This window comes from Ambystoma mexicanum, chromosome 6q (assembly GCF_040938575.1).
Source record: "Ambystoma mexicanum isolate Mex_15411 chromosome 6q, UKY_AmexF1_1, whole genome shotgun sequence".
NCBI classification, from domain to species: Eukaryota; Metazoa; Chordata; class Amphibia; order Caudata; family Ambystomatidae; genus Ambystoma; species Ambystoma mexicanum.
In genome coordinates this window covers 1,481,065,625-1,481,080,808 of record NC_090937.1, presented here as the reverse complement: position 1 = coordinate 1,481,080,808, position 15,184 = coordinate 1,481,065,625, and positions in this window count along the sequence as shown.

The window sequence follows — 15,184 nt, the reverse complement described above, 5'->3', positions numbered from 1 at the left end:
ATTTGCATAACATTATAACACATATTCATAGTTACTCACATGATGTACCTCTCCTTTCACCCCTCTACACCTCAAATTGATATTTTTAAATAATTCACACTTACCTGCAATGGTGAATCTGTTTGAGATGCAAACACTTTATTAATTACATTTCTCACTCCCTGGTTTCCCCAATTTGTTCAAGACTTTTTTTTTCTTGTTTCGAGTTGAAGGCTTAATCTGGTTAACATGGACGCATTGTTCCATTGTTAACTCTCCCCCCTTGTTGGTGATTCTGTAGACTACAGGTAAAACCTTATCTACAATCTCAAATGGGCTGCACATGATGCAAGGAACTTGGCGTTTTTATGTTCACCTTTTCCAAAATTGAACTTGTATACCTGGTCACCTACCTCATATTCTCTTACAGAAGAGGCCCCTAGAGTCCCAACCAAGATGGCGGTGTCCCTGTGAGCCCCCGGCGTTCACCCGAATTAATCCTGATCAATCGCGGCATCCCTGATGTGCAACATTCAGTCTATGCTGGCACAGCGTTTAAACAACCCAAGGCCGACTCTTCTGCTGAAAAAACTGAGATTCCCACATCCCAATAGTGCCGTGGTGTAGGCCGCACCGGCCGGTTCCACGTAGATCCTCTGGGAGCCGAGCTACGCCTCGAAAGAGGCAGCGGTCGAATTAGTGTGACACGTAGGAGGCAGCGGCCATGGAGGGGGAGGCGCCCAAGTGCAGAGCCGATCGCTGCAGCCAGTGGAGAGCGAGCCCCCACATCCTGCGGCCCGCACTGATAGTGGCCACAGCTGCATGCACCCCCCGCATCCAGTCATAAACGGCCCGAAACTCTGCACAGCATGGGGATGCGGAAAAAGCGGCAGCTGAAACACCCTCGTGGAGGAACCAGAGCTACCCGCCTCACCGCCGAGACAAAACAGAGCCGGCGCAGACGGCAGCTGCAAGACGGGAGGTGAGAGGGAAAAGACACAGCGCGGCCCGGGGGGCAGGAGTGGCATAAGCGGGAGGAGAGCGGGGGCAACTGGCGCTGGCAACTGCCAACAGGGCACCTGACAAAAGTGTCATAAGCATAGGGTAACCCCACAATACCACTCGAGGTGCCCTCTCGGATGGCAGTGTATTATTGTATTGGTGCCAGGGGGCAGCGCCCTGAAGGATCCAGGACCCATTACCCCAAGGACACTGTCTTCCAATCAGCGGTGAGGGGCCCCTATATCCAAAGACACACAAGCGGCATACCGCCCAACACAAGGGCACCCCACCAAGAACGGATGAACAAATTCAAAACACATGCGCCACGATCCGCTGAGAGCAGCTCCAAAACTCCTAGCGCTGAATCCCAATATGAGAGGAGACAACTGACATCAGCCTCTAGCCAAGGACCACCCCCCCCCCCCGCACTGCACCGACCCACCCGGCACAAACCAGCAACGGGCGGGCTGTGTCCTACTGTGCACCAGCTGTAAAGAAAACAATAGCCCCACTCGCACCTCCTGGGGGCAGAAAACCATCCACTCCAGAGCCCTCGACACCGCTCCCAAGCAGCACGGTCCCTAACAAAAAATTGAGAGACATACCCTTGCCCAGACCAACATGGGTAAAGTCCCAGAGAAAACTCAACTTCGATGCAGGCCCAGCACCCAAATCTGCTAGATCAGAGAGCCGCATAGAGTCCCCGTCAAACCTCCCAGAGGAAGAGACTCCTCAACAACCAGACATCCGTGAAATACTAATGGACCTGAAAGCCAGAATTGGCAGCCTGGACAGCAAGATAGACACACTGTCATCTAAGGTAGACCTTCTCCAACACCGTCTTGATAAACACAGTGACAGATTGGACAGTGTTGAACAAAGAGTCTCAGATCTCGACGATGGAACATCATCACTCACCCTGAGGGTCTCTACACCAGAAGGTCAAATGAAAACAGTCCTGGGTAAAAATGAGGACCTGGAAGGGCGCTCCAGATGAATAACAGAAGGGTGATTGGCGTTAGAGAACAATAGTTACAAACTAAATTGGAGGAACATATTGTGAAAATATGCGCAGAACTGTTTGAACCGACGGCGCTGTCTCAATTGTTCGTAGTGGAGAGAGCCCACAGGATCCCGTCCACCAGATCCATTCCGGGCTTACCACCATGTCCGATTATAGCCAAGCTATTAAGTTATAAGGACAGAGACACAATCCTAAGGATGGCAAGGGAGAAAGGCAAACTCCAGTATGATGGCGATGACATCCAGTTCTATCCTGACTTCTCCCCATCTGTCCAAGCCCAGCGGAAGTCCTTCACCTATGTCAAACACAGACTACCTGACAACCAAATCCTATTCAATGCTCTTCCCGGCAAAACTATGCATCCAATATGATGGGGGAACACAATTCTTCAATTCCTCTGACAAAGCCACACTGTTCCTAGACAGATAGGGTTGCAAACTCGCTAGTCAAAGCTCCGGACCATCAAGAAGAGAAAGAGTGGGTAAAATACCTATCTGAAGATTAAATGAAGCACCTGCCCACACCCAAGTCAAAACTTGCCATCAGGGCAATATCAGCATCCGGGAAATGGGAGCCCAATTCTTGGGAGGACACCCGTGCCCCTTGCACAGCATGTTTCTAGTTCAAGTTGGGGGGGTTCCTAACGGACAAGTTGGGGGTTGTTCGTGCAAGGGGAAAAGTTTTGTTGTAGCCATACAAGCCACCTGTCATTGCCCAGTTGCCGCCTCGGCCTCTCGGCCCCTAAAAGCCTCCCATGCCTCCAGAGATTCGAAGAAGGTCACACACAACGCTGTCATAATATCTGAAGAAGCAAGAACCATGCGAAACCAGCCACCAGCCCCCTTGTGGGCACCAATCAAACATCATCGTGGAAATTCAGGGTACCATCATGGAATATTACAGGGGGCAACCACCCGGCTAAGACAAGGAAGATCCTGCAACTCCTCAGACGCCATAAGATTGAGGTGGCAGTGATCCAGGAGACACATCTCCTCCCCCATAACGAACACCACTGGGCCCGAAACTGGGGCTGTCATAGATATTTCTCATCATACTCATCTTACGCCAGAGAAGTGACGATCCTCATTCACCCAGCACTAAGCTTCCGGCTGATCAAGACAGAAAAGGACGAGGAAGGAAGAGCTCTCCTGGTACAAGGGGTGGTGGCAGGGGAGGAAGTAGTTTTCATCAACTCCTATGCCCCCAACATGGATGGAGCAAATAACTTTGATTGGGTGCAATCTCGGCTGGCACAAGTGGGCAACGCAACCATAATCTGGGGTGGTGATCAGAACACACGCCTCGATCCACAGAAAGATGGAACACAATCAACAACCGCGAATCCATCCAAAGCTAGCCTACAAGTGAAAGAAATCTGCAAAGCGTTTGACTTAATAGATATCTGGAGACACCAAAACTGGGAAAACAGAGATTAAACATACCACTCCAACACCCAGAGCTCAAGCTGACGCATTGATTATCTGCCGGTCTCATCCCACAGTAAGTGGCAATGGGGTCCTTGCCAAATACTCCCCAAAACCTTCTCGGACCACGCCACTGTAACACTCAAATGCATTCCAGCAGACACCAGACCGAGGCCACCACACTGGTGCTTCAAACACGGAGCACTCGCTGACCAGATGTTTGCAACAGAACTACGAGAAGAAATCAATACCTTTCTCGAAATCAACCAGGGTACAGTCTACTCTGCAGGCACGCTAGCCTGCTATGCCTAGCCAAAGAAAAAGGCATCTTGAAACTAATTCGCCACGAATTGGCCACCAGCGAAAATCGGCTAAAATCCCTAGAGAACCAACAACACACGACTGACGAAACCCTAACCCAAGCAGAGCTGAAGAAAGAACTTCTCAACTTCAAGACCTTAGCAGAGCGCAAACTAAAATTTCTGGGACACAGACACATGATTAGGCAATATGGTGAGGGCCATAAACCAGGAACGCTCCTCGGCCGACAGATAGAAAGCCTACAAGGGTAGAGAGAATTCGATCCCCACAAGGTGACTAGGTGTACAAAAAAGATGAAATCATCGAGGTGATTCTAGTATTCTATCAAGAACTGTATAGCACCAACCCCTCACTCGAAACAGAGGTGATCCACACATATCTCAATGAGACTGAGCTATATTGGGTAGAAAGGGAACTCCGTGAACCCCTAAATGACCCCATTTCACTTGAAGAGATCCAAGAAGCAATAAAGAGCCTACCCTCCTCCAAAGCCCCCAGGCCCGATGGGTTAACTGAGGAATTCTACAAATTCTTTGCCCTCTTAAAGGTTTATGAGGAAGCGAGTGACTCCGGCATGCTCCCCCAAACCATGAGAGAAGCTAACGTAATTCTCCTGCACAAAAAAGATAAACCCCCCGAGGAATGTAAATCCTGTCGTCCAATCTCCTTAATTAATCTCGATAACAAAATCCTGGCAAGAATTCTGGCAAGCAGATTACTCCCTCTTATGCCTGCACTGGTACTTGCGGACCAGGCGGGCTTTGTACCTGGACGTAACACCTCTTTTGGGATAGGCAGAATGTTCGGGGTGATAGCTGCATTAGACCCCAATCAGCAGGCGATAGCGGTGCTGTTGGATGCCGAAAAGGCCTTCGACTCCGTCGAGTGGCCTTTCATGTTCGCAGAACTGCAGCAACATGGGCTCGGGAAACAATATATCAAGCTTTTCCCCCTGCTCTATAATCAACCCCAATCTGCAAATACCCTAGGGAAAACAAAATCTGCATATATAAATCTCCAACGCTGCACCAGACAGGGGTGCCCATTATCCGCCCTGATCTTTGCACTAGTAATTGAACCCCCAGCAGCCGGCCTTCGGGAGCGGAAAATACAGAGAAGACTAAATATCGGTCCTCACAAATTGGTAATATCCCTATATGCCGACGACATCGTACTCTACATACAAAACCCAAGTGAAAATCTGAATCCCATCATGCGTGAAGTGATAAGGTTCGGGACAATGTCAGGGCTAAAAATCAATCACTCCAAGTCTATTGTGTTCCCCCTGAATGCCAGCACCAGATTATTCATGGATGATTACAACTTTAAATGGGAAAACGCTCACGTCCGATACCTGGGGATCCAGATGTCCCTGAATCACCTTCAAATATTCAGAGACAATTACGAAAGTGTAATCAAAACACTCCGCGAGAAGGTGAACAGGTGGAAAGCACTCCCACTAACTCTTTGGGGAGGGTGTCCCTAGTGAAATGGTAATTCTCCCCAAACTCCTATACTTGTTCTCTAACATCCCAATCCTGCTATCTCAGAGCTTCCTGGGGACCATGAGGAGCTTAGTATTAGACCTAGTTTGGGCGGGCAAACCAGCGAGGGTGGCATACTCATCACCCACACTTCCAGTGACTAAAGGTGGCATGGCACTCCCCGATATTGAAAAATACTATTGGGCAGCCCAAGCTCAATATCTCAGTTACTGATACCCAACGCAGTTCATAAGACCACATGTGCAGGTCGAACGAGCCCTAGCCTCACCAAACCTGCTGAGAGCTGTGATCATCAGCAAACAGGCGGTACCCCACACAACACTGAATATAGTGCAATCCACATATACCATTTGGCGGAAAATGGCCCATAAGTGCAATGTACAGGTTAGATACTCACCTCCCCATCAAATTTATCCCAGGGATACCCCACACCGCTGAAAAAGTGTTCCTTCAATGGGCAGACAAATGCAAAATCAGTATGCTGGGCGATCTTTTCATCCAAGGAATCTTCATAATGGCCCAACAGGCGAAAGAGAAAGGCAGCACTACCTCACTAGACACATTCATATACTTTAGGTTATGATACGCCATACAAGAACTTATCCCCTCATTTCCGCAACAACCTCCAACATGGCAGCTGTTACATGGAGTGATACAGGCGCAGGGAGAAGGAAACCTGGTTTCATCGATATACAAATCCCTTCTATCAAACACAGCACCAATGAACCCAAGGTCAAAGGAAAGATGGGAAAAGTCGCTGCAAGCACCTATCCCAGATGAAGAATGGGATTAGATATTACGACAGACACAAAAACTGGCACTAAATTCTAGATTCAAACAAATCCACTTCAACTTTCTACACCAAACCTAGTACACGCCCCAAAAAAGGAACAAGCACCACCCAGAGCTGAACTCCACATGTGACAGATGCGTTGCACCGGCAGCTGACTTCATGCATCTCGCTTGGAGTTGTCCAGCGATGGCCACATTTTGGACAGAAGTGCTCCGTGAAACCGAAGCAGTAATAGGTGAAGAGATAAGACTTGTTCCAATTATAGCGATGATTATAGGGATGACAAAAACCCTGGCACCACCGATAAGGAAACTGGCAAACATACTCAGATGCTGGCATGAAGGAGAATAACCATGGCATGGGGGAGGGGCACAGCCCCCACACTAACAAACTGGAGGAAGCACATCCTCTACTGCCAGGAAGTGGAAAAAGAATTCATAAGAACACTGCCACTGCACGCAAGGCTCCTGGACATATGGGGCCCCTATGTGTCATATCTGCTCTCCAGTGCTGACTCTCCTACAGCTCGCAAAAATTAACACTAACTGTAACCTGTGCGGACTAAATGCCAATACCTACACACCATTCAATGGGACCAAAGGCCTACAAAGAAGGATGATAAGGAGTGGGGGTATGGGGTGGCGGGAGCAGGGGTGGAGGGGAAATGGCGATGGCGCTAGTTGAATAGCCTGCAGTTCAGGCTAGTTTGTATTGTTGTAAAAACAGAAAATCCAAAAATAAAGTTCTAAAAAAAATAATAATTAATAATTTTCTCTTACAGATGTTTATGTTTTCCTATTATAGTACGATTTTGCACTGCCAGAGGCTTTTTTCCAAATTTTGCTGCGCAAATGCAAAAGCATATTGCAAGTGCTTTCTCAGTTCTTCCACATGTTCCTGGATTGTGGATGCATTTACAAGAACTTGTTCATTTGTTCTGTAAAGTAGGTGTTGTGGCAAAACCATTTTCCTACCTGTCAACATCTTGCGTGGGCTCACATTTGTCGATCTAGATGGTGTTGAACTGTTAGCCATTAACACCAGAAGGAGTCACACATTCCAACTAGATCCTGCTTGAGCTACACATGTTTTTAACATGACAACTATTGATCTATTACACTGTTCCACTGCCCCAGAACAGGAGGACCGATATGACATGTGCGACTTCCTTTTGACACCAAGATTTGTCACATTGTTATCATTACTGCACTAGTGACATGACTTCCATGGTCTGACTCTATTCGCTGAGGCAAAACAAATCTTAAAAAGATATTATTGACTAACAAAGTTGCTGTGGTTTGGACACTGCAGTCTGAGGCTGGAATACATTCCACCTATTTGGACATTAAACAAATGATCATCAACACATACCTGTTTCCCCTTGCTGATCTTTGCACATGCCCTACAATATCAATCTGCACATCAGACCATGGGAGTGTCAAACCTCTTTTCATTACTGGTGCTCTGTGATTTGGGGAAGCAGGCTGAAATTGTGCACAAAATAAGCATCCACTGGTGTATAGTTCTACATCCTATGACATGCGTGGTCAGTAGGCATAATCTTTTAAGATTTTGAAAGTTTTCTGGGAACCTCTGTAGCCTGAAGTTATTGCATCTGATCATTATATAACATCAAATACTGAAAATGACAAAGGCACTACCCATTGAATGTGGCCTGACATGGATTACCTAATCACAAGCCCACTTTGTAAACTAATTCTCTTGAAAGAAATGCTGACAACAACTCTGGAAAACAATATCTTTTTGTTCGATAAAAGATACTTCAACAAAAACAGGGAGTGGCCATGGGCGTCAAATACGCACCCGCTCTTGCAAATCTCTGTATGAGCAAATTTGAGGACAAATATGTCTACACAGACCAAAATGCACAGGACAAAATTGTGATGTGGACTAGATTTATCGATGATATTCTACTCATCTGGAATGGGTATGGCCAAGACTTAACCCAATTTAAAGATCGTCTAAATTGCAACACAGAAGGGATCTTCCTTTCGGGACCATCAAGTGACACGAGTCTAGACTTCTTAGTCCTCACAATTTATGTGTTGGATGGCCAATTAGTGACAAAAACGTTCCGCAAACCAACTGAGGCAAACTCAACCCCATTTGCATCGAGTTGTCATCAAAAATCAGTAATAAGGAATATTCCAAAGGGTGAATTTGTAAGAGCCCGGAGAAACTGCAGCAACACCAGAGACTTCATTCAGGAATGTGACCTCCTGAAACACAGATTTCATCAGAGAGGCTATAACAAGAAATGCATAGATCTGGCGTATGCAAAAGTTGATACTATGACTAGAGATACAACCCTAACAACAAAAAATCGTAAAGGAATAGAAGAACAAAATAAAATAAGTTTCATTACAACCTTCTCCAATAACAACTTTGAAATTAGAAAAATACTGAACAAAAATTGGCCTTTACTCAAACTAGATGAGCACCTCAAAGACATTATTGATGAACAACCGAAACTAATCTTCAAAAAATCCAGATCTTTGAAAAACATTCTTAGCCCATCTCTACTCCCAAAACTACCAACACCAAGACAAGAATCATGGTTACCGAATCTTTCAAAAGGATTCAGGAAGTGTGGATCATGTGCCATGTGCAAATAAGCGCATAATAACACAGAGACCTTTTCAGATTCAAGAGGAACTACTTTCCATATCAATGACATTATAAATTGTCGCAGCAAATACATAGTTTATGCCATTATATGCACATGTGCATGTATATATATTGGTAGTACTATAAGGGAACTTAGGTACAGAATACGGGAACACGTTTATTCCATGGGTAAATCTGACTCTACATTACCACTTGCTCAACATTGGTGAATGAATCATCAATTGGACAATAAAATGAATGTGAGATTTATTGGACTCAGACAGGCCTCCCTGGGTGAAAGAGGCGGTAATAGAGAAGTCCTCCTACGCCAGATGGAAGCCCGCACCATTTGCAAATTTAGGGCAACTGATTTGTAGTATGTACCTTTACTTGATGTCTTACCAGCACAATGTGTAATCTAAGCTATCATTTTTACCATTGACTACCATTCGCAGGCTCAAATGATGCATTGTGGATGTTGGTTAAAAGGTTTTATTCATGCAGCGTAATCAGACATTTGTTCAGTCTCCCCATTAGACACCCGGGTTTACTATCAGCCTTATAGCTGTTATTAGCCTTCTGGCTATACATTATATATATATATATATATCACATCTCCTATGGACCGCCGCCCCTAATATCAGCTATATAGCTGTTATTTCGGGCTTTGTATTATACATATATTTCTATTTTTTGAATAATCAGGTCCAATTTCTATTAACCCAGAATATTATATCGATATTGAAAACCCTAGGGGTTCTTACCTAATATCCCACCTATATTCCGCACTAGCGACACTATTTGTGCACAAGCCTAGAACATGGCGCTCGTCTTTTGCCTGACTTTCTCAATAAGACCTAATAAAAATAGAAGCAGGACTTAGATCGTTATGACAATCCAATCAAACTCAGGACAAGCCGCTTTTAGTTTGGAATTAGACGGCAGTAGATCTTGTGTGTAACATGGAGGTAAGCCACATTTACAATTGTTCTCTATGCATGAGCCCAAAACATGGCGCTCGTTTCTTGCCTGACTTTCTAAATAGGACCTAATAGAAATGGTAGGAGGACTAGGGTTGCTATGACAACCCTAGTAAACTCAGGACAAGTCGCTCTCCGTTTGAATCAGACGGCAGAAGATTTTTTGGTGTGCAATGTGAAGGTAAGCTTAAGGCTAGTTTGCTTCTCGTATTTAATGGTCTTTTAAACCATACCATGGGATATTATGAACATGAGCGATACTTTAACGCTGTCCATATTACGAGCGTAATCATAACACGCACATTTAAATATACTGTATACGAGCGCATTACTAGCAGGGTGTACCACACGGCCTTATTTCGACTACTTTTTGTTTGCTGTGTTTGCTCTAAATTGAATGTTTATGTTACGCGCGCTCTCAATAGCATTTTTCTGCCACATGACTATGCTTTAGCAAGCTCGTTGTTTAATCAACAATGTATAAGATATTAAAGGTTTATCCTATTATTAACAAATAAGACCCCTAACGGCAGAACTAATAATATTCATTTATATATCACAAATGATACCTAAAGTAAACCAAATGTATTGGAGTTGTTGGTTAACTCGTGATTTTTTGACCTCGCTTTCGATAGGGGGATTTATCCCATGACAGTTTGTTACAATTAATTGAACATTTTCGAATTGGAATATAGGTAAGGCCTCAATGGGCAAAACTGCTTTCAATTTATCTATCTATTAATGATACCTTTACTGAAGCATTCAATTAACGTATTGTTTCTATATATTTTTTTTCTCTATTGTTTTCTTCTTGCACTTACCTTCAACCTCCTCCCCTTTCCCCCTTCCCTGTATCTCTGTGATTACACTACACCATGTTTACTTTATGATCTGTTTTTATTTATTCGCTCTTTTGATTTATAATATATGTTCATTCTAACATAGCTTTACTATTAGCCCTGATTTGAAAAAGACACGGATGTGTCGAGACACATGTTATGGCTAAGGGGAAACACAATAAATATCAACCGCTTAACAAAAAGTGTGGCGCAGTTTCTGAAGTGTGGAGCATTATCTCTAACTGTCTTTCCAAGGTGTTGGGGTCACAAGCCCTTTTTTCTGCACCACACCAACTGTGACATTTGCTAAAATTGTAATGGGAACCAGGCGCATGGAAATGCTTTCAGTTGGCACAAAATCTAACCCCAGACTTGTGGTATAACTTAATTCTCTTTTTGTTTTTTAATAACACCCTTACTTCCTTTTTCCCTTTGCAGTCCTCGTCAGTCAGAGGATTGTGTTCTGCATCTAACAAGTGATTGTAAAATAGACCTAAAATAAGTTCCTCTTTTTGTGCCTTAATCAAATCTTGATCAGGACTTTCAAAACCCCACTATGACATGGGCTGACCAATTATTATTGGAGATTTGGAATGTGTTATCGCATCCACCTGGATTTCACCCAGCAGGCTATCAATGGGAAATGATTCGCCCATCACAGCCCCAATTATGGCTAATTGATCTGCCTTATCATTCCCCTCCTTATCTTCCCTTGGTGTTTTCAAATGACCATGTATCTTCCTCCAATGGATGATCATGGAATTTTCTGAAACAAGCTTGTCTATAGCTTTTATCATTATGCCATGTTTAAGTGGTTTCTTGCTATATTTAAGCATCCCTCTCTATTTCCTACCGGGTAAATGCTCCACAAAACTATTTAATGTGTAATCAGAATCAGTGACTAAAACTATTTTGTTAAGTTTATTTTCTACTGCTGTAGATGTTGCCTTATAAATGGCCACCAGCCTGTAACTTGATTGCTTTTGGGGCCTATCCTCATGCTCACTCTCGGGATGCTATCACCACCAGTTTCATATTCCTGGCAGTAGTTATTATTCAAAATCACCTTCCATGTGATATGCACATCCATCTACATACATGGTTGGGAGAACCGTACATTTTTTTTCATTGAAAGCCTTGTATGGAGATTGCTCAAATTAATTTATATGTGTTTCTAATTCTGTGTCTTCAGTTGCACAAACAGCTGCACAGTCATGTAACTATGCTAGTCCTTGAGCAACTGGGCTCTTTTTGTTCTGTCCATATCTCACCTGCACTGGAAATCCCTGAAGTGCTAATGTCCATGAAGTGATTCTTGACTGGGCCATATTCCATGATCTGATCCTTTTACTTTGTAAGAATTATAAAGGATGGTGATTTGTTTCAACAATCACCCAATCCCCTTGAATTATGGGACAGAAATGTTGTAATGCCCAGACGGTGGTCAGAAGTGCCTTTTGACATTCACTAAACTTGGTCTCTATCTACGACAATGCCTTACTGGCACATGCAATGGTTTTATTATTTGCATCATGTTTTTAGTATAGCACTGCTGATATTCATTGATCTGTGAATCATATTTCTATGAGGAAATCCTGACTTTTTATTGGATATGCCAAACATGGCACTTTGATTAGACAGCCTTTTAAATTGCCCACTGCTTCACTTTGTTCCCTTTTCCATCTCCAGGGTACACCCTGCTTCAGTAATCTTGTCAACAGTTGTGTAATTTCTGCATAATTTTCAATACATTTCCTATTGTAGCCTATAATTCCTAACAAGGTTTTTAAACTTTTCAAATGTGTGGGATCTTTTATTTTATTAATTGCTCTACCTTTTGCTTTTGTAGGTTTATCCCATGTTCTGTCACTTCATGGCCTCGGGGTGTTTTTATTTTTCTATACCACTGTGCTTTCTGCACAGGTTAATTTACCCCAGCCTTCTGTAGGTGCATGAGTACATGTCTAATTTCATTGAAATGGATTTTCAAACCTTCATTTTTAATTAGTACATCATCCACATAAACTAGAGTTCCTCTTTCAGCTGCACCTGGGAGTGCCTTGCTCAGGAATATCCCAAATTTGCTTCCATATTGACATACCCAAAAGGGGTCTGGGACCATGCATATTGTGATTTGTCAAAAGAAAATACAAATAGATTTTGTAAGTCTTCAGCGAGTGGTTCACACCAGTATCTAGCTGTGAGATCCAAAGTGGTAAATACCTTAGAGCCATGAACCTGTGCCAGGCCCTGATCAATAAATGGAATTGGCCACCGTGAAACATGTTTGCTTTTATTCAATTCTCTTAAATCTGCCCACAAACCCCATTGTTCATTGGGCTTTAGCACACCTAATATGGGAGTATTTGATGTACTATGAACAGGCCTAATGATGCCTCTAGATTCCACATTTTTAATTATTTCAGCCAGTGACTCCAGACAAGCTAGGGGCAACCTATATTGTCGTACAAATACTGACTCCCTACAATGTCCTTCTGGTAGTGTGGCAACATGTAAATCGGTCAGCCCAATGTCATAGACAACTTTGGCAAAAAAAATGTTTGAGCTCCATAAATATTTTCCTCAATTGGTCTTTTTCTTCTTCATTTGTGCAAGCACCTACAGCCTGAATCTGTTCCTCTACCATTTTTGAAAACTCAGGGAAATCCTCCAAAGGAAGGACTTTCCTTTGTGTGGCATTGTCTTTTGGAGACTAGCTACCCTCAAATATTTTGGAATATTTACCTTCACTTCAATATGCTGCTTTTCTCTTTTAGATTCAACTAATTCAAATAGGACACAATCATCTTGATGACAGCATATCACATCACTAAACCCATAAGGGTACACAACTGTATCTTAAAGATTCCCTTTGACTGAGAATCCAATGATTCAGGTTACTCACCCTCTGTAGTCACATAGCTTTACTGAATATACCCGTTTGCTGGGGTACTGAAATCAGCAGTGTAGTAACATTTCTGTACTGCCATTCCTACTGCTGTATTTTCTTCCAAATGAATGTCTTGACATTTATTGTCCACCAGGATTTGAATGGGTCCACCCCCAATCTCTACCAATGGTTTATATTCATATTCTAATCCTTGCTGTTTTATGGATTCATTTAGGCACACACATGCATCAGGATATTGTACCTTCCTGTATTTTAATGCTTCTGTAAATTGTCTGGTAAATGCAGGGATGGTAAAATCCTTTTTCACTTGATGTTCAATTTCATATGGCATCATTTGGGCACAACTGCAAGCTTGTTTATTGTTTTCAAATTCATGTGCAGCTCCACCCAATCTGGACCAGATCTTTTGATTTAGAAAGTCTAAAGTACACATTCTGTACATGATGTCATTTCCAAGATAGAATTTGTTTTGTGTTCCACTCACAATCCATACAGTGTGATGAATGCTCTTAGAGCCAATTGTAATCTTTAGCATGCATCTTCCTACTCTTCCTTGTCCCAATTCCGGGTCATCTAGGCCAAATATGTGTTGATTTTTTTATTTTAAAATGTGGGATCTCCTCTCTGTCAAGTATTTGCCTGAGTACCTTTTCATTAATGAAACTCCTTTTCTGCTCAAGCACCAAAGTGGCTTCAATCATTTCAGAATGCCCATTCACATGGGTAGGGATCCCTTGTTGCCCTTCCCCCATGTGTATTTCTGATTTGTTGAAAATAATTTTTACTGATCTGATTCTGGAGTAATATTTGGTTTGCACTTTTCCTCATTTTATAAAAAAAAGTGTAATGTGTTTCCATCTATTTCTGTATGACAAATAAATCTCCAAAGACTGCTTCTCTTTTTCTCCTTGCATTTTATATCCTGACACATTCTGAAGATATACTTCCACTGCACTTTCTGACTTAGCAACGGTGTGGCATTCTTTTACACAGTTGCTTTGGGTCATTATTTTCTTAGGTTTCAATGTTTTTTTGGCTAAGGACCATTATAGCCCGTTTACCCCATCAATGAGGGGCGACCGTCTCCTCAGGCAATTTGTCCCTATGAAGAAAGGTATTCCATTAATGGGAGTGACCAATAATTCCTGTCTCATCCCATGCTTCCCTATGTTTATGTCAACCTCAGTGACACATTCGATAGGTATTTCTTCCCCATTGAAATTGTGGCCTGGGCCTACACTTTGCCTCACCTTTACATAGTTTTGTAAGGATCTCCCCTCACTGATACTTTGTATCAGATCCTTTGACATTATTGTTGCCTGGGCGCCAGTGTCAATCATAGCAAAAACATGATATGTGTCCTGAACTTCTTCCTGTATGCATAGAACGTGTGAATTGTTACAGATCTCAGGACCTACTTTTCTCAGATCAGCCTGGCTCTTTGCTAGGCAAAGGGGCAAATGAAATGAAATTTTACCCACATTTTTGCCCATTTCTTTTTGAATGTATTTGTCTATTTTCCAGTGCTTAGAACTAATTTGAAGTTTAGCCACTGACTGCCCCTCTGATTTGGGACCAACAGTGTCCATACCCCAATCTCTCATTGTTCTTTCCCCATTATCTGGATCCTCTCTACTTACCTCCACTCTGGAACCTATTGGCTGTATCTTTTGACAAGTGTCATATGTCGGTTTCTCATGTGTGACACTTATTTATTTATTTTACTTCTTGTAAAGCGCCACATGCCCGTGGACCTCAGGGCCTTATCTGCATTTTGC